Source organism: Helianthus annuus, chromosome 8 (assembly GCF_002127325.2).
Source record: "Helianthus annuus cultivar XRQ/B chromosome 8, HanXRQr2.0-SUNRISE, whole genome shotgun sequence".
Classification (NCBI taxonomy): Eukaryota; Viridiplantae; Streptophyta; class Magnoliopsida; order Asterales; family Asteraceae; genus Helianthus; species Helianthus annuus.
In genome coordinates this window covers 120,700,433-120,724,779 of record NC_035440.2, presented here as the reverse complement: position 1 = coordinate 120,724,779, position 24,347 = coordinate 120,700,433, and the positions used below count along the sequence as shown (strand labels likewise).

At 37.9% G+C, this 24,347-nt stretch overlaps 1 long non-coding RNA gene across 3 annotated transcripts; it reads left to right on the top strand.

Moving 5' to 3' along the window:
- Nucleotides 1-406: 406 nt before the first annotated feature.
- On the top strand, nt 407-23,170 carry LOC110941990. Of its 3 annotated transcripts, none has more exons than XR_004863895.1 (4): nt 408-1,090; nt 1,187-1,327; nt 3,096-3,237; nt 22,694-23,170. It is a non-coding gene; the product is annotated as an uncharacterized LOC110941990 (long non-coding RNA). The 3 variants fall into 3 exon arrangements; XR_002594544.2 differs by lacking the exon at nt 22,694-23,170 and adding an exon at nt 7,605-9,318; XR_002594543.2 differs by lacking the exon at nt 22,694-23,170 and having other exon boundaries at nt 407-1,090; nt 3,096-5,864.
- Nucleotides 23,171-24,347: the final 1,177 nt, after the last annotated feature.

Below are 24,347 nucleotides of genomic sequence, written 5' to 3'. Positions count from 1 at the left end.
AAAACATCCTTATATACGGCCCGTATACAGTTATACGGCCCGTATACATTTGGTAACATAAAAAACCAACCAAAATAATTCCATTGAGCCGTATACATTTTACAAATCGTATAAACATGTATACGGCTCGTATAACTATATACGGGCCGTATATAGTAAAATCAAAAAAACATTCTCTGCGCATTTTCCTATTAAAAAACATTCTATACGAGCCGTATATTTTGTATACGGCCTGTATACACTAGAGATGAAAATAAGATATAGGGGGTGTGGGAATAAAGGAAGCCTATATTTATTACTATACTTTTAAAGTCACTGACAAATAGGTGTAGTGGGTTTGCTTTTCATGTTCATATACAGTAAGATTCATTGTTTGTTTGCTACTGCCTCATCAATCCATTTCCTCGTATTATATCTTTCTCTCACCTAATTCTTTTCTAACCATCGGGAGCAATCCACCACATGGAGTTGAGTTCCAAAGTGATCTTCATATTATGCAGGAAGACAATGATAAGGATGAAGATGATGCTTTGCACAGAGATTGGAATAGCCCTAAGCAAATGGGTGATTGTATGCATGAAGGAGACTCAAAAGAAGCAATTCGGGTCTGTCTTTAAGATGTCGGGTTTACTCGGGTCAAGACCGACAACCGACCCGAGACCGAAATTACATGAAATATGGAACCGATAGGAGCCCGAAAAACATAAAAACAGGTCAGGTTTCCGGTTTTGTCTGGCCGGGTCTCGGGTTTTATATGGGTTACCCGAATTTTGCTCACCCCTAGTTTCAACCAAACTAAGATTTGCAGGAACCCGTGAATAAACAGTTACTTAATAGTCTTTGCAGACACCAGACACCACGTGAAGGCTGAACAATACACAAATACAGAGTACTGTCATCTCATTCAATATGCACAGTTGCATTAAATAATGAGTTTCAACGTCTCTCTTTACACTATAAAGCCGATGTGGGACTTACTCCACTTCAACCCTTTCTTCAATTTTCAACATTTTAGAATATACAAATCTATATATCTGCTCAGAACCGAAGAGATGATTATTACAGAAAAGAAAACCTTTATTTTTCAAAGGTAGTATTTGTTCAAGACTAGATTCTATTATCTTTTTTTTTTTTTTTTCTAAATTTTCAATGTTTCAATCTTCTTATTTTTTCGGTTTAATGACAGGTTTCGTAACGGTTCATCATCAATATGTTGTTGATCACTTGGATGCAGAGATACCAATACAGAAGTACAGAACCTGCAACTTCTGTTCGTGAAGATTATGTTCACATTTATAGGCCGAGACGGGTCGGATTGAACTGCAAGGTAAATACGATGTATTACATGGTTAGAAGTGTAAACGTGTCAAGCCACTTGTGAGCTACTTAGACTAAAGGGTATGAAGAGGATGGGTTTGGAGGGGATGAGCCGCCACATAGGCGTCACGTAGGCTCGGCTTGGAGGGGATGGACCTAGGGGGTGGGGGATGAACCCCTTTATATATATATATATATGTATGTATGTATAGGTATATGTGAGAGGCAAGAGAAGAAAGAAGGTCCGGCTACCCCGGCTGTGGGTGGCCGGTTGTGCCGAGCCGAGCCCAGGGGGGCGGTGTGGGGGACCGGCGCCGGTCCTAGCCGGACCTCAGCCGGCCCCCATACCTTCTAGTCTTAAGATCGGCTCGTTAAAAGCTCAAATCAGTCGAGTTTAATACAGAACAGATTAAACAATGCGGGTAAAATGGCTATGAGATCCGGTTCTAGACCCGCATCTTATGGCATAGCATCTTTTAGCTTAAAGGCATAAGATGCGGGTTCAAGAGATGCGGTTCTAGACCCATCTTTTGATAATTTAAGCAAAAACTATCTTTTCTCAATATATTCAAGAGTTGTGGTTCTAGAACCCGCATATCTTGGTGTTTAAGCTAAAAAAAATTATTTTATTTTTTAATTTTTAGGAAGTTTTATTAAAAATTCCTAATAAATTCCCATTATAAACAAATTATATAAAAATGATAATTAAAAACATAAAAAACAAAATTAAATAAAGCCAATAAAAAATAACCCAATAGTATGAATTACAAAGATTTCAAAGTAACACAAAATTACAAAAGTTTCAAACTAACACATATTAAAATGAAAGTGATATTTAATAACTTCCTGAACTGATATTTTCATACTTGCAACCGAAACCAACGTCTTTAATTCATAGTTGCAACCGAAACCATAGAAGTTGCCTAACAAAATATAACGTTGTATTAATAAAATGAAGCTTAAAATGTATACACAAGTGTACATATGTATAAGATATTAACATGCAATCTTTATAAGACATGTTGTTCCAAGTCTACCCTACATATGCACATAAGACATGAAGATCCAAATCCACGAACTACAAGTTCGACAATACAACAATCGACCAATATATCTACCATATCATAAATCACAAACCATACAAAAAGCATTTATCAAACCATGCAAAGATATACATATCTTATATGATTATCAAAGTTAATGAGTTACAAGTGTCTTGGTCAGGTTGAACCATATATATGTATATATATATATTATACTAATACACACACATATATATACATCCTTATACTACATACTCAACAATTTTTTAGTTGACCCGTTAGATATAAATGATCATTAAATGGTAAAATTCGAGCTAACCTTTGAGACGCCGTTAGAGAGTTTGAACCTCTCTCTTTACACTATAAAGCCGATGTGGGACTGACTCCAGTTCAACCCTTTCTTCAATTTTCAACATTTTAGCCCACAGGGTCCTTTGCCTGTTTCACAATTATCAACTCTTTTTAAGTTTCTTTTATTTGTTTCAGTTCTGATCTATTCACCAACTCATAACAATCTCGAAATCATTTCATGTTTTCAAATGAAATGTTGATAAGCCTGATTTCAGAACATACAAATCTATATATCTGCTCTGAACCGAAGAGATGATTATTAGAGAAAAGAAAACCTTAATTTTTCAAAGTTAGTATTTGTTCAAGACTAGATAAGATTCTATTATCTTTTATTTTTCCAAATTTTTATTTTTTAATTTTCTTATTTTTTTGGTTTAATGACAGGTTTCGTATCGGTTCATCATCAATATGGTTGTTGATCACTTGGATGCAGAGATACCACTACAGAAGTACAGAACCTGCAACTTCTGTTCATGAAGATTATGTTCACATTTATAGGCCGAGACGGGTCGGATTGAACTGCAAGGTAAATACGATGTATTACATGGTTAGGAGTGTACACGTGTCAAGCCACTCGTGAGCTATCGGCTTTAAAAGCTCGAATCAGTTGGGTTTAATGCATAAATGATCAAATGATGCGGGTAAAATGGCTATGAGATGCGGTTCTAGACCCGCATCTTTTGATAATTTAAGCAAAAACAATCTTTACTCAATATATTCAAGAGATGTGGTTTTATAACCGCGTCTCTTGGTGTTTAAGCTAAAAAAATATTTTATTTTTTAATTATCAGGAAATTTTATTAAAAATTCCCATTATAAACAAATTTTCTAAAAATGAAAATTAAAACCATAAAAAACAAAATTAAATAAAGCCAATAAAAAATAACCCAATAATATGAATTATAAAGATTTCAAAGTAACACAAAAGTACAAAAGTTTCAAACTAACACATATTAAAAGGAAAGTGATATTCAATAACTTTCTCAAATGATATTTTCATACTTGCAACCCAGACCAACGTCTTTAATTCATACTTGCAACCGAAACCCTAGAAGTTGCCTAACAAAACATAACGTTGTATTAATAAAATGAAGCTTAAAATGTATACGCAAGTGTACATATGTATAACATATTAACATGCAATCTTTATATTCATATGTTAAAATGCTATCATACATGAATACACATAAAACATGTTGTTCCAAGTCTACCCTACATATGCACATAAGACATGAAGATCCAAATCCACGAACTACAAGTTCAACAATACAACAATCGACCAATATATCTACCATATCATAAATCACAAACCATACAAAAAGCATTTATCAAACCATGCAAAGATATACATGTCTTATGTGATTATCAAAGTTAATGAGTTACAAGTGTCTTGGTCAGGTTGAACCATATATATGTATATATATTATACTAATACACACACATATATATACATCCTTATACTACATACTCAACAATTTTTTAATTGGCCCGTTAGATATAAATGATCATTAAATGGTAAAATTTTAGCTAACCTTGAGATGCCTTTACAGAGTTTATGGCCAGCCCTTAAACATCAAATACCTCCTTAATCCAATGTTCCACTAAGTCTATGACCATAATTTGAACTTCCTCATGCAAAGTCTTCTCTTTTGTATTCCAACTATCTAAATGTATAGAAATAAATTAAAAAGTTGATTATTCTAAACTTTAAAACAACATTAGATAATATAACTAATAAACTATAAAGAATAAGTCTTAACTAAGTACTTATATTAGATCGCTACTGTCACTGTTGTTGAGTTGTGTACCTGAACCATTCGTTCCATTGTTTGCCGGTGTGGATGTTATACTCTCAAAATCCGGTAACTTTGAACTAATTGAAACTCAAATTTAAACTAACCTAGTGGTAGTATCTTTATGTACGAAAGAGCTGAAGAATACAACTCAATAATATGTACTTAGTAGATAGGAGCAATAATGGTATGAACTTAGATCATATAAAGCCATGATATTAACAATAACTTCAGGGTCAAATTCAAATAGAAAATTGTTGCTTAATGTAGGGGTGAGGATTGCCGAGCTATATTTCTAAAGCTCGAGCTTGCCTCGTTCGTAAGTAGTTTTTCTAGCTCAAGCTCGCCTCAGGCTCAGCTTGTTTACTATTTGTTAATTACTTTATATGCATTTATACTTAACTTTTATTATAGTTTTTTATATAATATATTATATTATATAGTTTTTTATCACAATTTTGATACATATAAACTATCATATATTTATAAGTTTCATATATTTTAAATACAAATTAAAAAAAGAGTGAATTTCAAGGATTGTCATTTATTTTTATACCCATTTTCAGGCGCTGTCCTTTATGTTCAAACTTGACGAGTTTTGTACTTTATGTTTTAAAATCCTGCATGTTATCTCCTTTATGCCTAACCCAGTTAATTTTTTTCTCTTAAATTAGGTCATGTGCAGATCACATGAGGGTATAATTGTCTTTTCATCCTATTATTTATAAGAAAAAAATATATATATATATTACCTTCATAAACCCCTCATTCTCCCTCTGTAACACCATCTCTCTTTAAACTCTTTTACCCCTCTCTCTCTCTCTCTATACCTGTTCATCCAACCACCGGTGCACACAACCAATCCCCACCTCTTCAATCTTCACCATCATTCACCACTATCATCCACCACAAAAGCCCCATACCTTCACCATCATTCACCACAGTGAACTGATTTTCATTGAACCACTCCAACCGCCATCTAAAGTTCTGGACACCATGATAACTTCCAACCAAACCACACCAACCATCATCACCGTCACCGGAGCACCTTCCACCTTGTCGGAAAGTTTGTAACTTTTAAACCATGGTGGAGACTCACAGATCTAACTAAGGAACGGACTCAGTTCAGATACTCATGGATCACAGATCTGTTGCCGGACTCAATGTCAGGGGTGTTTCAATGGAGGTGGAGTTGCGATGATCGGAGCACCCTATACCATCACTTCAAGATTTGTTTTTTTTTTTCGAATGGGTTTTTCCCAAATGGGTTTCTGGTTTGATTTTGACTTTTTGTTGTGATCTTTACTCTAAAGTTTCTTTCTTTGGCCTTTTTCCTAGAAAAATTTCATGTTTACCACTTTTTAGGGTTCAAAAATTTTTGCTCTGTTTTTCTCACATATAGGCCATGTTTGGCTTAGCTTTTCAGGAGTGATTTATGATTTTTTAAAAAGTCAGGATAGAGTGACTTTTTGGAAAAGTCACTTTTCCCCTCACATACACCCTCAATCCAAACAGACTTTTTGAAGCTTATGACTTTTCAAAAAGCCAATAAGTCAATAAGTTGTTTCAAAAAGCTTAGCAAAACATGCCCATAGTTATATAAACAGAGAAGTGGTGATGTTATATAAATTAATCAACCATGAATGTGTAGATGGAAGACATGTGGAGTGTGAGATTGAGTGAATAAAGCGGACTAGCTTGTTTCAGAAGAGGTTAGAAACAAAATCATTCTAAAATTGTTTGCGAGTGGTAGATGATTTTGGTGGTGTTAAGCAGGCAAGTAGAAATGATTTAGTGATTCAGTTGGTGGTTGCCGGAGTTGGCGGTGGCCGGAGATGGTGTCGGCAGGTGTTGGTGGTAGTGTTTGATGAAGAAGGTAGGCCACCTTTTTTAAGTATTTTTTTTTATTTTTTAAAATGTTGATTATTTGTATTAAATACACAATTAGTCCCTATAAATATGAATTGACAAAAATGCCCTCATGTGCAAAGCACATGATCAGATTTAACAGAAAAAAATAACTGAGTTTGGCTTAAAGGACAAAACGTGCATGATTTGAAAACATAAAGTACAAAACTCGACAATTTTGAACATAAAGGACAGCGCCTGAAATTTGGTATAAATATAAAGGACAATCTTTGAAATTCACTCTTAAAAAAACTAAAAGACTTGTTTAGGCTTCGGAGCCGGCTCAAGCTCGATAAGTGAAGCTCGAGGTCGGGCTTGGGCTCGATCTCGTTTAAGCTCGACTCAATTCGAGCTTTTAGTAAGCCAAGTTCGAGTAGCTCATGAGCGGCTTGCCTCGTTTGCACCCCATGTTGAGCGTATCTAAAATTAATTAAAGTGACTTCAAGAGAAGAGTTAAGATGTTTTATCTAGGAGCAAGCTTCTGAACTTTTGTCTCAAAGAAGTGGGTTTGTTCATGTAGAGTCAATTATTTTTGCTTCAAATGCGTGCAAGGATCAATTCCTCCGGTAGTATCACAAGCCTTTATGACTGTTGTCATGATATTATTATCCAATAAGCAAATTCCAACTATAAATAAAGATGATCATCCAACAATGGCCTTCAATGAAAATAATAATGTATATCATCAATAAAAATCAAACTTTGTTAAAAGATAATAATTAAGATATTTAAGTCAATTAGTTTGTAACAAAAAATCAAAATAAAAGTCAACTGGTGTGTTTAGTGTCTTAATAAAATAAAATGAAGCTTAAAATGAATACACAAGTATACATCTGTATAACATGCAATCTTTATATTGATATGTTAAAATGCTATCATACATGAATACGCATAAGACATGTTGTTCCAAGTCTACCCTACATATGCACATAAGACATGAAGATCCAAATCAACGAACTACTAGTTCGACAATACAATAATCGACTAATATATCTACCATATGTCCATATCATAAATCACAAACCATACAAAAAGCATTTATCAAACCATGCAAAGATATACATGTCTTATGTGATTATCAAAGTTAATGAGCTACAAGTGTCTTGGTTCGGTTGAACCATATACACGTATATCTATTATACTACATACACACATATATATACATCCTTATACGAATTTTTTGCATAAATAGGTGGTTTGACATGCAAAAGAGTGCTTATAGGTGGTCAACAAAATTGTTTTCAAATATACGTAAGTCGTTGTATGAAACAGCGACCTTCTGCAAAGATTCCGACAGAATTATGTCAAAGCTGCAATAATGTTAACATCGTTGTTTGGCTTTACAATCTTATACAAAGGTCGATGTTTCATGTTAAAAACTAACATAAGGTCGCTGTTTCATCCGGAAAAATGAAAGAAGATCGCATCCCTGTATGTAAAGATAGGTCGTTGTTTCATCCGGAAATGTAAAAGTAGATCGCAGATTGAACCAGAATATTATTAAGGTCGCTGTTTCATGAGTAAATATAAAGATAGGTCGCTGTTTGAAGAGTATACGTAATTGAAGTTTGCTGTTTGATCCAGACCATTAATAAATTTGTTGTTCGAATGCAGAAGAGTAAGGCTGTTCACATGTGACTTTATTTTGAATTTGTGGCAACATTAAAACACTGCAATATGCAGCGAAATCACGTGAACCCCTCTTTCCACATGCTAGCATGCATTAAAACCCCTGCATTCTTACAATGCATGCAAGGAAAAGAAATTGGTGATATGACTACACCATCAGAAATCAAATTCAGTATAATATTAAATCTGATTGTGTAAGATTTACATACTGTTTAGAGGGTTGGGATTCGAAATATTGTAGAGTAGCCTACAATTGAAGCCAAATTTGAGCAGAAGATAGGTGTAAGCATGATTAATTCAAAGAGTAGTCATATCCTATAATTGTGCATACATGCAGATAAAAGTTCATATGAAAAAGAATATATACCCATACACACTTCATTTCAAAATTCTAAGAAACCCACCAAGAAACAATACTTTGCAAATACATTTTGTGACAACTTCAATCTGTTTAAAATGAGTTTCGAACTAGAAAAGTAACCCGCGGCGATGCGGCTGGGACTCACTTAATAACTCTAGTCCTATGTTACCGCCCGCGTCACATTTGATGCAAGCCCCGAAGGGTTGGTGGTAGGGCCTTATTATACTTCTGGATCTCGACCAATCAGCCAGTTGCCAACTTGTGTTATTGCTTCTCCAACATAAGGTAATCCGGGAGCAATGGTTCCCCATGTCCTGGGGATTCGTTCTTCTTTGTTATGCTTGTATATCTAAATGCTGCCACAAAAAAAATTGTATGTCAACATACGAATTAGACTTTTCATATTTATAATATTTTGGACACAACCCAAGTGCAATATCAAGTCCATGATTCATCAAATCATTTTACATTTTTGCTTATAATCAGAATTCTAACAGTACAGTCATGTCCCATTCATAATTTCTTGACATTAGGGCTGTTCATTTTTATCCAAAACCCGAAACCCGACCCGAATTCAAAGCCACCCGAACCCGAATTAGCGAATACCCGAGAAACCCGAACCCGACCAACCCGAACTTTAAATTGTTCGGTTATCGGGTCACTTTTTCCAGGCCAAAAACCCGAACAACCCGACCCGAAAAACCCGTAACACGAAACCCGAAAAAAAAAACCCAACCATTATAAAGAAAACAACAAAACAAACGACACAACTCAAGTATGCCTAGCTTGTTGCAAATTAGAAGTATTTGAATGCTAGATCATATATCATTAAGCAACTATACACCATACAAAAATCAAAGCTCGGAGCCTCTCCATAGTTGCATTTAGAAATGCCTCGCCAAAAAAGAAGCACCATCACATCCATTAATCTCAGATGGGCAACAACCTAGCTTCATCGATACCCAAAGTAACAATGAACATATAAAAAACGCATGCATTAGGCGCAAAGCTTACAGTCGGCTGCAATTAACATTACCACGCCAAGTCAAAAGCCCAATCACAACCATCACTCTTAGATGAGGAATCGCCTATCTTCATCGAGACCCCAAGTGTACACAATCAGTAACACATTTCACAATCTCAATAAACATAAAAATCAACACAACGCATGGCATAACTCAAAACATCAACAAAAATGGCATGTAAAACTCTGATGAAGACATCATAAACATCTCCATCAATCTGTAATACATCAGTGGCAAAAAGCTCAAAGGCACCACAAAGGGTAACCATAAAATACCACCATCTAAACAATGTTACAACCTACAGAAGGAACCGTATCCATATAAAAAGAAAACCCAACTCAAAATCAGAGTGTAACTGGTAAATCCCAATGGTGAAAGAAGAAGCAGGGCAACAAAACCAAAGACGTGAAGCCATAACTCAAGAATCTGTTAGAAAGAATACCCAAGGGACTAATTGGTTAACACAGTACATCTCAAAAAACGACATGCAATCACAAATAATGAGTTGCACACTCAAGAACACAACAAACAAACAATCACAAAGACGATCAGCCAAACAAATCACCCTAAAACGTTTAAAACCCTAGAATTTAAGGGTTTAAAATCCACATGAGCTAAACATTTACCTAAATCGGTACGAAATTAAGAGAATCGATATAGGAAACCGACGGACGGAGGAACACCGGCGAAGGGAGGAGCGGAGGGTAGGTGAGTATGGCAAAGCAAAAAGAACAGCTTCAAAACGAAGTCGATACAGATCGACATATGAAAGTCTCTGATGAACGCAAAACCAACATATCAGGTCGAGTTTCGTTCGCTGGAGCTTGGTCGAAACTTGACCAGATTCATGTCGGAATTAATATTACCGAAAATAGTTTGAAACGACACATCAAGAGCCGATCTAACTAAAACTATAACATGCGGCAAAATAGAAGGCTTACCGGATCTTCGCCGGAGAGTCGTCATACTTCATCGGAATACAGTCGTCATCGAAGATTGTTTGTGTGTCGGTCATGTAGCCTAGCAAGTGAAAAGCGCCGCCTGGTAAACCTCGGTAAACATTGGTCCTTCCACCGTTTCTCTCTCTCAAACGAATCTTCATCTCCATCTGATGTCTCTCTCTACTCTATCTTCTGTTTATATGAATATACAAAGCTTCCAAAAGAAGCTTTAGTAAGGAAATGTACATCTCATCTATGCACATACAAGAAATAAAGCCAGAGTTACAAGTACCTATTGCATAAAGTTGTTGCAAATTAGAGTATATATAAATGTAATCCTGGTCCTCTTAGTGACGCATTGTTGTTTTTGACAAGGATCACCCTGCATTCGAGGTTTTTAAGCATCCCGAAAATTACCGTCAACTAATAAATATTAAACGATCAGATCGTTCGTTTTGGAAGCATCTAAAAACAACATCCTGTTGAACCACGGGTAGAAGTATTAATACATGCAGTAGGATTCGGTAGGATCCTGGACGGTGGGTACCGGTATATAGACCACGCGTTAATAAACGCGTTGGTTGAGCGGTGGAGGCCAGAAACCTACACGTTTCACCTCCCTTTTGGTGAAACACTGTGACTTTACAAGATGTTAACGTGTTGTGGGGGCTACCAATAGAGGGGTTGCCTGTATGTTGGGCTGACAGTGCAATAACATTATGAATTTTTTGCATGTTTAGGTGGTTTGAGATTAAAAAGAGTGTATCTAGGTGGCCTGAAATTTTGTGTTCAACATTAGGTACATCGCCATCTCAAACAGCGATCTTCCTTTAAGTTTCTACAAAATGTCAGGAGATTCTGGAAAAGCTGATTATGTTGCTGAACGTCGCTGTTTCATACCTCCATCTTCCATACGATCGCAGTTACATGCCACAATCTTCATAAAGATCGTTGTTTCATCATACCATCTTCCATAAAATCGCTGTTTCATACTACCATATTCCTGAAGATCGCTATTTGATAAAGAAATCTTCCTGAAGATCGCTGTTTCAAAGAAACATCTTCATTAAGATCGCCATTTCATACAGATATCTTATCTAAAATCGCTAAATGGTGCAGCAATGTTGATTAATTGACTGTGTCATTTGCAAGAGTCACATGTGAGTTTTAATTTGAAATTGTGGCCATTAAAGACTTCCATATGCAGTACTATGACATGCAAAATCAGACCTCTCACCTCTGCAAATGCATGCATTCTTATCTCACATGATATGACTACACAATCCAAAGTTTAATTTCATTGTAATTTTTAAATCGGGTTGTGTAAGAATTCCACTATTTTTCACTATGGATTCTAAAATTAATACAGTGATGAGTAATACAGAGAAAGGAGTTTGTAGTCAAATCTCTGAAGTTGTCATATATGCAGAGAAACGGGTCTTAAAAGATGAACATAAACCAAAGCACAAGCACATTTCGTTTCAAACACCTAACAAACCAACCTTCAAACCTTGCTTTACCAATAAATTTTCTGTGAACTTTGATCTGCCGAAGATGAGTTTCGAATGTCATCCTAGTCCTCTTAATGCATCGGTGTTGTTTTTGAACAAGGATCATCGGGCATTTGAGGTTTTCAAAAATCCAGAAAATTACAGTAACCCGATAAATATTAAACGATCGGATCGATCGTTCTGGAAGTATATGAAACAACATCCGGTTGGTCCAAGGGTAGAAGCTTTAATACGTGCAGCAGGATTCAGTGGGATACTGGACATTGGGTACTGGTATATAGACCACGCCTTAATAACTGCGTTGGTTGAGCGGTGGAGGCCAGAAACTCACACGTTTCACCTTCCTTTTGGCGAAACCACTGCGACATTACAGGATGTTAACGTGCTGTGGGGGCTACCAATAGACGGCGAGCCTGTATCTGGGGCTGACATTGGTATAACAGTGTATACTGCAAGATCCAAGTGTCAAGATCTGTTGGGGTTTATCCCTGAGGAAACTCAAGTGAAGGGCAAAAGGGTTAATTCGACGCGAGTTTTACAAGAAATAATGTCGGATTTTTTTGAAAACCAAGCATCAGTTCAAGACTGCCTTTTTCGTGCACGCTTAATAATATTTTATTTAATAGGGTGCACAGTCTTACCTGATAATGCAAAGAACCTGATTTCTCTAATTTTTTTGGAGTTTCTTGAAGACTTGCCCGCATGTTCGGGTTATAGTTGGGGCAGTGCTGTGTTATCCCACCTTTACATAAACCTTTGTAACACTGCAGCACCAAATGCTATAGCCGTTACTAGCCCATTGTCACTTCTACAAGTGTGGGCCTGGGAGAGGAGAGGTTTTGTTGTTTTGCTCCTTCTATTGCCGAGTTCCACTACAATGCCCCGTTAGCTGCTCGGTACACTAAATTGGAAAAATTTTAATTTATTTTTTCGGTATGTATATAACACTATGTTAATTTATTATTTATCTTTGTAGGTGGAAGGGAAGCTTAAGCTGTACAGAGGTTCCCACACATTGCCTGAAAACATATAGATCTCAGCTGTAATTTATGACCGATGCAACAGTATGGTTGTTAGTTGTTGACATATAAAAGTTTTTTTGAAGACGTTTCTAAAGTTTGATTTTTTTTTTCAGTTTAATTGGAGACCCTACGACGACATTGTGGGTAGACTCCCCGATATATGTCAGTGTGGTACGGGAATTTGGCTGAGTTGTTGCCCTCTGATATACTACTCGGTTGTGGAGCATCACTATCCTCAACGAGTGATGAGACAGTTTGGCATTGTCCAGTATATACCTCACCCAATTGCCATAAATAATACTGAGCATGCCAGGCTTCATTCCATAAACCGGATCGGGAAAACCGGGTGGAACTGGAGATCTCGTCACGATCCGTATATTCGTGGGTGAGACACGTCATCAAAACTTGGTCACCGGGGAATACATCACATCTGTTTCCGTTGCCAATGATTGCATGGCGTGGTACATGCAGCATACCGTGTTATATCTGACGAACCCACGATTTCCACCTGGCCCCATGAGCGGCTTCCAAGATGAATGAGCAAGGGTCCAAATGATGGTATATTTAAGTTTAAAATTATTCAACATTACCTTTATTATTGTTAGTATAAAACTTAATTATTATTTTTTTGCGGTCGGAGACGATGTGTCTAATACACCGATCTCAAGATCTGGACTTTATTCAGGGTGGGGCGTATCGAGCCCTTAAAATGTCTAATGTTCCAAAATACACACAATATCCGACTCACCTGACACAAGAACCGATGGACCTTGTTTCATATCCTCGTACACAGAGGTTAGGGAGGCCACGTCGTCATGGACGTGGTGGTAGAAACGTTCAAGAGCCCGAGACATCAAATTGGGGCACAAACTTCGAAACAGGGGGGATCAGGATCCGGTGTTAACAAAAATGAAAATTTTGCGGGAAACTTTGGTGGGCCACAAAACGTTGGCACTATGTTTGCGGACGCTAATCTAGTCGCAAACAATGATAACACTGAGCCATGGCAGTCAATTTTGGCTACGGCATGCAACTCCGGCGGGTATGACATGACCGACTTATTTGACTCCCAACAAAATGACGTGGGTAACAACAATCAGTTTGTGGACCCAAACATAAGTCAGTCAGGGTTTGTTACCCCCTCGTTACAGATCATGGACCCCAACATAAGTCAGGCAGGGTTTGTTACCCCCTCGTCACAGATGATCACCTTTATGCCAGACAGCCAAACAGACTATCAGTACTGGGCCCATAACCAAAGTAACGAAGATCACCGGACCCGTTATCAAAATCCTGAACCAAAACCCTTAAACTGGGGTGTCGACTTGAACCTGTTTCCAGCGAATGACCCATAGTTAACTGGTTTAAGAATGTAATACATTTTGGAATTAATATATTGTGTTTTTTGTTGTTGTTATTTGTGCAATATATTTTACTATTTTTTTATTGTCCAAAGTAATCTGATACTGAACAAATTTCATAGCATTAAAAAGTTCATTACATTAACAAAAAAAAAAAAAAAAAAATTCAATAACTGGTTCAAACTAAACTGATACTGAACTTCTAAAACTTAGGTTTTATGGCGGTTTATGTGTATTTTTAGTTTAAGTTTTAGAAGTTCAGTATCAGTTTAGTTTGAACCGGTTATTGATGTCTTTTTTTGGTTAATGTAACGAACTTTTAATGCTATGAAATTTGTTCAGTATCAGTTTACTTTGAACAATAAAATAATAGTAAAATATATTGCACAAATAACAACAACAAAAAACACAATATATTAATTCCAAAATTTATTACATTCTTAAACCAGTTAACTATGGGTCATTCGCTGGAAACAGGTTCAAGTCGACACCCCAGTTTAAGGGGTTTGGTTCAGGATTTTGATAACGGGTCCGGTGATCTTCGTTACTTTGGTTATGTGCCCAGTACTGATAGTCTGTTTGGCTGTCCGGCATAAAGGTGATCATCTGTGATGAGGGGGTAACCAACCCTTCCTGACTTATGTTGGGGTCCATGATCTGTGACGAGGGGGTAACAAACCCTGCTTGACTTATGTTTGGGTCCACAAATTGATTGTTGTTACCCACATCATTTTGTTGGAAGTCCAATAAGTCGGTCATGTCATACCCGCCGGAGTTGCATGCCGTAGCCAAAATTGACTGCCATGGCTCAGTATTATCATTGTTTGCGGCTAGATTAGCGTCCGCAAACATAGTGCCAACGTTTTGTGGCCCACCAAAGTTTCCCGCAAAATTTCCATTTTCGTTAACACCAGATCCTGATCCCCCCTGTTTCGAAGTTTGTGCCCCAATTTGATGTCCCGGGCTCTTGAACGTTTCTACCACCACGTCCACGACGTCGTGGCCTCCCTAACCTCTGTGTACGAGGATATGAAACAAGGTCCACCGGCTCCTGTGTCAGGTGAGTTGGATATTGTGTGTATTCTGGAACATTAGACATCTCAAGGGCCCGATACGCCACACCCTGAATAAAGTCCAGATCTTGAGATCGGTGTATTAGACCCATCGTCCCCGACTGCAAAAAAAAAAATTAATAATTAATTTTTATACTAACAATAATAAAGGTAGCGTTGAATAATTTTAAACTTAAATATACCATCATTTGGACCGTTGCTCCTTCATCTTGGAAGCCGCTCCTGGGGCCAGGTGGCAACCGTGGGTTCGTCTGATATAACACGGTATGCTGCATGTACCACGCCATGTAATCACTGGCAATGTAAACAGATGTGATGTATTCCCCGGTGACCAAGTTTTGATGACGTGTGTCCCACCCACGAACATACGGATCGTGACGAGATCTCCAGTTCCACCCGGTTTTCCCGATACGGTTTATGGAATGAAGCCTGGCATGCTCAGTATTATTTATGGCAATTGGGTGAGGTATATACTGGACCATGCCAAACTGTCTCATCACTCGTTGAGGATAGTGATGCTCGACAACTGAGTAGTATATCAGAGGGCAACAACTCAGCCAAATTCCCATACCACTCTGACAAATATCGGGGAGTCTACCCACAATGTCGTCGTAGGGTCTACAATTAAACTGAAACAAAAAAAAAAATTCAAACATTAGAAACGTCTTCAAAAAACTTTTATATGTCAACAACTAACAACCATACCGTCCTCGGTCATAAATTGCAGCTGAGATCTATATGTTTTCAAGCAATGTGTGGGAACCTCTGTACAGCTTAAGCTTCCCTTCCACATACAAAGATAAATAATAAATTAACATAGTGTTATATACATACCGAAAAAATAAATTAAAATTTTTCCAATTTAGTTTACCGAGCAGCTAACGGGGCATTGTAGTGGAACTCGGCAATAGCAGGAGCAAAACAGCGAAACCTCTCCCAAGCCCACACTTGTAGAAGCGACATTGGGCCAGTAACGGCTATAGCATTAGGTGTTGCAGCGTTACAAAGGTTTCTGTAAAGGTGGGATAACACAACACTGCCCCAACTATAACCCGAACATGCGGGCAAGTCTTCAAGAAACTCCAAAAAATTTAGAGAAATCAGGTTGTTTGCATTATCAGGTAAGACTGTGCACCCTCTCAAATAAAATATTATTAAGCGTGCACGAAAAAGGCAGTCTTGATCTGATGCTTGGTTTTCAAAAAAATCCGACATTATTTCTTGTAAAACTCGCGTCGAATTAACCCCTTTGCCCTTCACTTGAGTTTCCTCAGGGGTAAACCGCAACAGATCTTGACACCTGGATCTTGCTGTATACATTGTTATACCAGTGTCAGCCCCAGATACAGGCTCCCCGTCTATTGGTAGCCCCCATAGCACGTTAACATCCTGTAATGTCACAGTGGTTTCGCCGAAAGGAAGGTGAAACGTGTGAGTTTCTGGCCTCCACCGCTCAACCAACGCAGTTATTAAGGCGTGGTCTATATACCGGTACCCAATGTCCACTATCCCGCTGAATCCTGCTGCATGTATTAAGGCTTCTACCCTTGGACCAACCGGATATTGTTTCATATACTTCCAGAACGATTGATCTGATCGTTTAATATTTATCGGGTTACTGTAATTTTCTGGATTTTTGAAAACCTCAAACGCCCAGTGACCCTTGTTCAAAAACAACACCGATGCATTTAGAGGACTAGGATGACATTCGAAACTCATCTTCGGCAGATCAAAGTTCACAGAAAATTTATTGGTAAAGCAAGGTTTGAAGGTTGGTTTGTTAGGTGTTTGAAACGAAATGTGCTTGTGCTTTGGTTTATGTTCATCTTTAAAGACCCGTTTCTCTGCATATATGACAACTTCAGAGATTTGACTACACACCCTTTCTCTGTATTACTCATCAGTGTATTAATTTTAGAATCCATAGTGAAAAACAGTGGAATTCTTACACAACCCGATTTAAAAATTACAATGAAATTAAACTCTCGATTGTGTAGTCATATCATGTGAGATAAGAATGCATGAATTTGTAGAGGTGAGAGGTCTGGTTTTGCATGTCATAGTACTGCATATGGCAGTTTTAATGGCCACAATTTCAAATTAAAACTCACATGTGACTCCTGCAAACGACACAGTCAATTAATCAACATTGCTGCACCATTTAGCAATTTTAGATAAGATATCTGTATGAAATGGCGATCTTAATGAAGATGTTTCTTTGAAACAACGATCTTCAGGAAGATTTCTTTATCAAATAGCGATCTTTAGGAAGATGGTAGTATGAAACAACGATTTTATGGAAGATGGTATGATGAAACAACGATCTTTATGAAGATTGTGGCATGAAACAGCGATCTTATGGAAGATGGAGGTATGAAACAGCGATCTTATGGAAGATGGAGGTATGAAACAGTGACGTTCAGCAACATCATCAGCTTTTCCAGAATCTCCTGACATTTTGCATATACTTGAACAGGGGCGGAGCTACCTTTATGCCGGGGGCAACGCCCGCTACGGCTTGGCGCGGAAAAAATTAGAAAAATTAGTGTAAATTTTGGAAAAATTTGAGGTTTTTTCGATTTCGTTACGGCTTATTTATAAAACGTTACGGCTTGGCGGATTTTCTAGATCCGCCACTGTACTTGAAGGAAGATCGCTGTGTGAGATGGCGATGTACCTAATGTTGAACACAAAATTTCAGGCCACCTAGATACACTCATTTTAATCTCAAACCACCTAAACATGCAAAAAATTCCAAGCTTCTGAACTTTTGTCTCAAAGAAGCGGGTTTGTTCATGATATTATCATCCAATAAGCAAATTGCAACTATAAAAAAAGATGATCATCCAACAATGGCCTTCAATGAAAATAATAATGTATATCATCAATAAAAATCAAAATAAAAGTCAACTGGTGTGTTTAGTGTCGTTTAGAAAAACTCATGTCGGTTAGCTATAACAGACAAAACCGTAGGGTATAATTGTATAAATACCCTCATGTATGTAATTTGTAAAGTGTGTGGAATAGATTGTGTTTAATGTATATTTAAGTGTTTTCTCCCCATATCTATACCACCGAGTCCCTTGCACATTGTGCATACGCATATATACATATAGTCTTCATCCAAACATCATATGAAATGATCCAGTATTAATCGATTCTAAAGAGCATGTGAAACTTTACCTTGGCAAAACAAACTTTCGTGTAGCATCAACAACTCTTATTCCATTAGCAAGTTGTTGATATAAAACTCGCCTTGAAATACAATAATCATAAGCAACATTTTTAACCCCAAGAGTGAGTTTTTTGCTGAAATAATGCCAATTTCAAAAAAAAATTCACAACTAATGTCTTCCTTCAAATATTTTCACATCTAATGCTATAGGCATTACAAATGGCGATTTCTCACAATTACTAGGCATTGACAGAGAATGTAGGGTCTGTATGGTACGGGTAGGGTCTGTATGGTACGGGGTAATGGAATAGACGAGTGAATGGAATGGACGGGGTAATGGAATGGACAAGGGAATGCAATGGATTATTACCATTCCATGTCTTGTTTGATTACCATGTGGGAATGAAATGAATTATTATTGTGTATTGTTTGGTAGGCAAGAAAAACGAAGGAATAAAATCAGCGGTGAGTGGTGGTTGTCGATGGTAGTGATTGTGGGTGGCGGCAGCGGTGGTGGGTGGCCACGGCGGTGGATGGTGGCGGTGGTGGTGGCTGCGAGTGGCGGTGGAGGCGGCGATGGCGGGGGGTGGTGACCGGGGGTGCGTGGAGGCAGAGGTAGCGATGGGTGGCGGGGCGGCGGTGGTTGGTTGTGGCAGTGGTGGTGGCGCCAACGGTGGTGGTGGGTGGCGGAGGCGACTGGCGTTGGCGACGATGGTGAATTGGAACAACGCTTTCATATAATCGTTGTTTGAATTATACATGTTTGGAAAGTCGTTTCAATTGGATATGTTAAATAAAAGTTGTTGAATTGTAAGTTAACATATTAAAGTCGCTAAAGTGATCCACTACTTCCCTTAAAAGTTGCTGATTTGAATCGTGATATGATAAAGACACTGGTTCTTTTGATTTTTAGCCTAAGACCCATCATTCAAAGAGTTGGTTCACGTGCTTTTCTACAAAAAAAAGCCACATGGTGGAGTACTGGTTTTATTATTTGAATAGTGTAGGGAGAATATAGTAGCAGGCATTTACACTAAATAGTAGTAGTATTTGAATAGTGTACGGAGAATATAGTAGCAGGCATTTACACTAAATAGTAGTAGTATTTGAATAGTGTACGGAGAATATAGTAGTAGGCATTTACACTAAAGCCTGTGGCTTTGTGGAGTCGTTGAGAATGAATAATATCAAGGGAAAATCACGCAAATAGCCAAGTTGACGCCGTCATTTCAAGAATAGCCATTTGACACCTCTCAACGAGCCATTTCCGTTTACTGAAACGGCACAAAAAAACCCTTCAACGGCAGCCAATCAGAAGACGACACGTGTCCGACAAACCCTGAAACGGCTTCGGCGACCAACTTTGATGAAAGATCTCAGCCGAGCCGTTTTCCGTGGCTCCTGGACCCAAGCCGGCTAAGGACCCCATCTGAGTACCTTCAACGAGCCGAGCCGTTTCAGCGGGTTGGAGCCGGCTTGTCAACTACGCTGTTTACGTATACACGGGACCCACCACTGCAGCCAAGCCGTTTCACCGTACTATTCGAGTCGTCTTAGCCTACTGTTCGAGCCGTTTCAGATGTTCCAAGCCGTTTCAACAGTTTCGAGCGGTCTAAGCCAACAGTTCGAGCCGTTTCAGCTGTTCCCAAGCCGTTTCAACAGTTTCGAGCGGTCTCAGCCAACAGTTCAAGCCGTTTCAGCTATTCCTGTTGGTGCAGTCATCTGTCGTCTTCGTCTTATGTCGAGTCTCGGTTTCGGTGCGAATCTGAATAAGTGTGACATCACGAGTGACATCACATATATGATATCACTTGTTATCATTTCTACAATAGGCTCATGAAAAGTCAACATGCACAAGTGAAGTCAAGGAGGATGTGCATGAAATATAGAATTTAGTGTTGACCGTTTGAAAAAGCATTTCGTTTGAGATGCTTCCGTTTGAATTGTCATGATCGTTTGAAGGGTTTCAAACGGTCAGGGGTTCATTCCTATAAATAGGTTTCAAACTTTCTCATTTGTAATTTTTCTGATTTCCGACGGCGAAGCTCCGTCGAAGTGTCTCTGTACTGTAACTCTGTTAAAGATCAATAAACAAGACATTTTATAGTGAATCCAAGCTAAACGAAGACCAAATCAATGTATTCCGCCTCTGATTCGGTCTGAGCACTCTTCTGATCGACTCGTCAGGTCGTTTCATGATCCTACATGTGGTATCAGAGCTCAGGAGGAAGAGTTCTTACCGTTTAGCTCGTTTTCGCTAGCAAATTCTGATTTTCTACACCTTCTTTCAAAAATTTGATACTTTTCACGGTTAAAAACGGCTGATTTTCACATATAACATACATAACAGTGTTTTAATCAATCCTTGAAAATATCAGATCAAAACTCGACGTAAAACTGGTAAAAATGGCTTGAAAATTGGTGACCGTTTGAACGAGCCTAGCGCCTGATCGTTTGAAAACTGCCTGACCGTTTGAAACTGCCAACTTATCGTTTGAAACAGGATCCTATCGTTTGAAGATATGCATTCCGTTTGAACTGACCGTTTGAAACAGTCTCATTCCGTTTGAAACATGACTTTCGTTTGAAAATTGATCTTCCGTTTGAACGACGAATTGTTTGAAAACAACATACCGCTTGAACGTACATTGGGTTGTGTGTATATTGATTTTTGTAAACACATTTAACGAGGGTGTCAGGTTTGCATGTGAATATAAGTTGTGCAAGTGATTATACAAGTTTCAAAGTTGTGCATGTGAACATATTAAAAACTAGTTCTTGTCGGCCATCAAGTTTGTTTGTACACCTCATTTCTATACTCGGTCAAATCAAGCAAAATGGCATATGATCATAAACTGAATTGTCAGATCATTAAAGTTGGCATGTGATTCTCATGAATTGAGTGTCTTGAAGACTTTTAAATCGGTCCAATCATCAATCAGTGGGTATTATAATTGTCGGCCACGAGATATAGAAAACAATTAACGTGAAAGTGTTCAGCCCATGTGATTGGTCCATATCAGCGGCCCAATCATAATCATCTTGATATTAGTTGCCGACCCATCAGTTGTTTTGTAGTTGGCCCATGTGCAATTCATTAATATAGCAGATTATTAGCGGCCCAATCAGAAGTATCTTAGCATTGTTTGTTGACTATTCTCGGCCCAATCATTGTTTAGTGCAGCCCAATTCATACTCGGAATAATTAAAAGGGTGTTTTGAGTGAACTTTGTCGGCTACTGTGAATTGTTTGGCCCAATCAAAAGGGATTCATGACAACGGCCCAATGATCATGTGTTTCACATAGAGGCCTGTCACGTGATTAAAAGGACTGCGGCCCAATCATAGTGTTGGAAATTTAGTTTGTCGGTTTTTTATATTCATTGATCAAAGGCCCAAGTTTTATTAACATCGGCCCAATTAAGTGCTGTGTGATTAAAGTTCTCGGCCTAATCACTGTTTAGAGCAGTCTACTTCATACTCAGATTTCGGAAAAGTTTGAAAAGGGGATCTAGTTTGAACTTGGTATTTCGTTTGAACAGGTTGTTTTTGAAAGATGGACAAAATGTTTGATGAAAAGGAGAATGAGTTGGTTGAAAGGTTAAATAGATTTGGTTGGTATCATACGAGTATGTATGAAAAAGATGATAAGAAGATTTGGACTCTTAGACTTGAAAGGTTTGCTTGTCAACAGGATGAGACCGTGAAAGAGATGGGAAAGAGATTTGATTACTTGATGTACAAATTAAAATCATTTGGAATAAAATTGACAGATACTGAAAAAGTATCGAAGTTGGCAGACGCTTTACCTACCGAATGGGATGAGGTTTTAGAGAAATTAAAACAAAAGCCTAAATTTTTGAAATTACATCCATCTAATTTCATCAGTAAACTTCAAAAGCGTCATTATGAAAATTCTGATAAGAAGAAGCTATTGATGAATAAAATTATAGGAAATCTAAATGAAATGAATTTGGGAAATCTAGATAAAATCAATTTGGATGTAATTTCTGAAATTGATAGAAGAATATGTGTGTGTCTTAGTGCAAAAGATGTTATGAAATATGATATTGATATTCGCTAATTTACACATATTTTAGTCCCCCGTTTTACCCCTATTTTATGCGTTTTCGGCCGTAAAACCGTCATTCGGATACTTAATTATCTACATTTTTGTTTACAGGCCTAAAACAGCATACCAGACAAGATAATAGCGAAAACGAGGACTTTCTGGACAAAACGACAAAGCTGTGGTCATTCTGTTAAGGATTCTGAACTGGGCCTGTGGAACGACCGTTCCACCTGATGCACGGTCGTGCATCTCCGACAAAGTTGACCAACTCGGTGATGAACGGTCAGTGCGACTGGGCGTTCTAGGAAAACAAGGCGGCTCGGTGAAGAACGGTCGTTCCATATGAAGAACGACCGTGCGTATCCGATGAACCAACAGAGTCTCGGTGATGAACGACCAAGGAACCAAGCGTGCAACTTAGACCTCGGTAAGGAACGCCCGTGCCATATGAAGAACGCCCGTGCATGTTCGAAGACCAGTCAACGATCTGTGATGTCATGCGGTATGGTGGACCACCACCAATAATGCTTAAAGTGCACGGTCGTGCGATCGGGAGAACGGCCGTGCGACACCGAAAAAGCATATAAACAGAACAGAACCATTCTATCCGTAACTCTGGAATTTTGGAGAGCTTTGCAGGCGATTTTGAGGCTCCGAAGGCTTCTGCTTTCACTCGGATTCAAGCCACATTGCCCGGTTTTGCTCATTTACTATCCGGATTCTTAATCTTGTGCTTGTTTATGGTTGGGTTTTCTAATCTTTCCATGTTTTTGTTAACCTTTCAAGCATTTAGATTAATATTTATGTATTATTGTAGCCTTTGGGCAAAAACACAACAATCCCTTGCTTGATTATAACCATTAGTATGTTTATCTATGTTTGTAATGAAACTTTGAAGTATTTTCTATGATTATCTTTGATGATTAGTTTGCAACCTTGTTATTGATATTGATTTCTTGATTATAAGTAATTGTGTTGGATGATTGGTGCTTGGTTAGGTAAGATAGTTGAAAAATGAAGCTTATTTAATCATGTATTAGTAAACTTTAAACTTTGTTAACTAGCTTAACTTGGTTAAAATGTGGGCACCATGATACTCTAACGGGTGATGTGCGTGAAGTGTGTTATATTTTTGATGAGTATTTAAGCCCCTTTTTACACTTTTAGCCAAGTTTTAAATTTATAAAACACGATATTCACTAACACTAAACACACATATGGGCAAGTGCACCCATCGTGGACGTAGTATAGTGTTGGTAAGATACCGAGATTGTCCAAGGACACAAGAGCTTTTAATACCGGTTTATCCTCAACGTCTAATCAAATCAAAAAGTGAGAAAAATGTTTTAAACTAAGAAAAATAAAAACTAACTAAATGCTGAAAAATAAAATAAAATAAAAACAGATAGACAAGATGAATCACTTGGATCCGACACGTGTATTAGTATAACCTTTGATTATTTTCGCACTTTTGCACTTGTTTAAGAGATTATCTTAGTTATTGTAGTAGGCCCCTCTTTTGAAGGCGACGTTACCCTCAACCCAGTAGTTTGAGTCAGCAAGGATACAATCCTAAAGGGTCGGATTATTGAAAGATAATGAATTAAGTTATTAATGCAAATTGTGGTAGGCCCCGCTTTTGGCGGTGACGTTACCCTCGGCTAAGTAGTCTGAGTCAGCAGGGATACAGTCCTAAATAGCCGGGTTATAGTATTAATAGTAGTTAACTTATGAGGGGGTCAAAGAGTTTGGATCCCCGCCATCC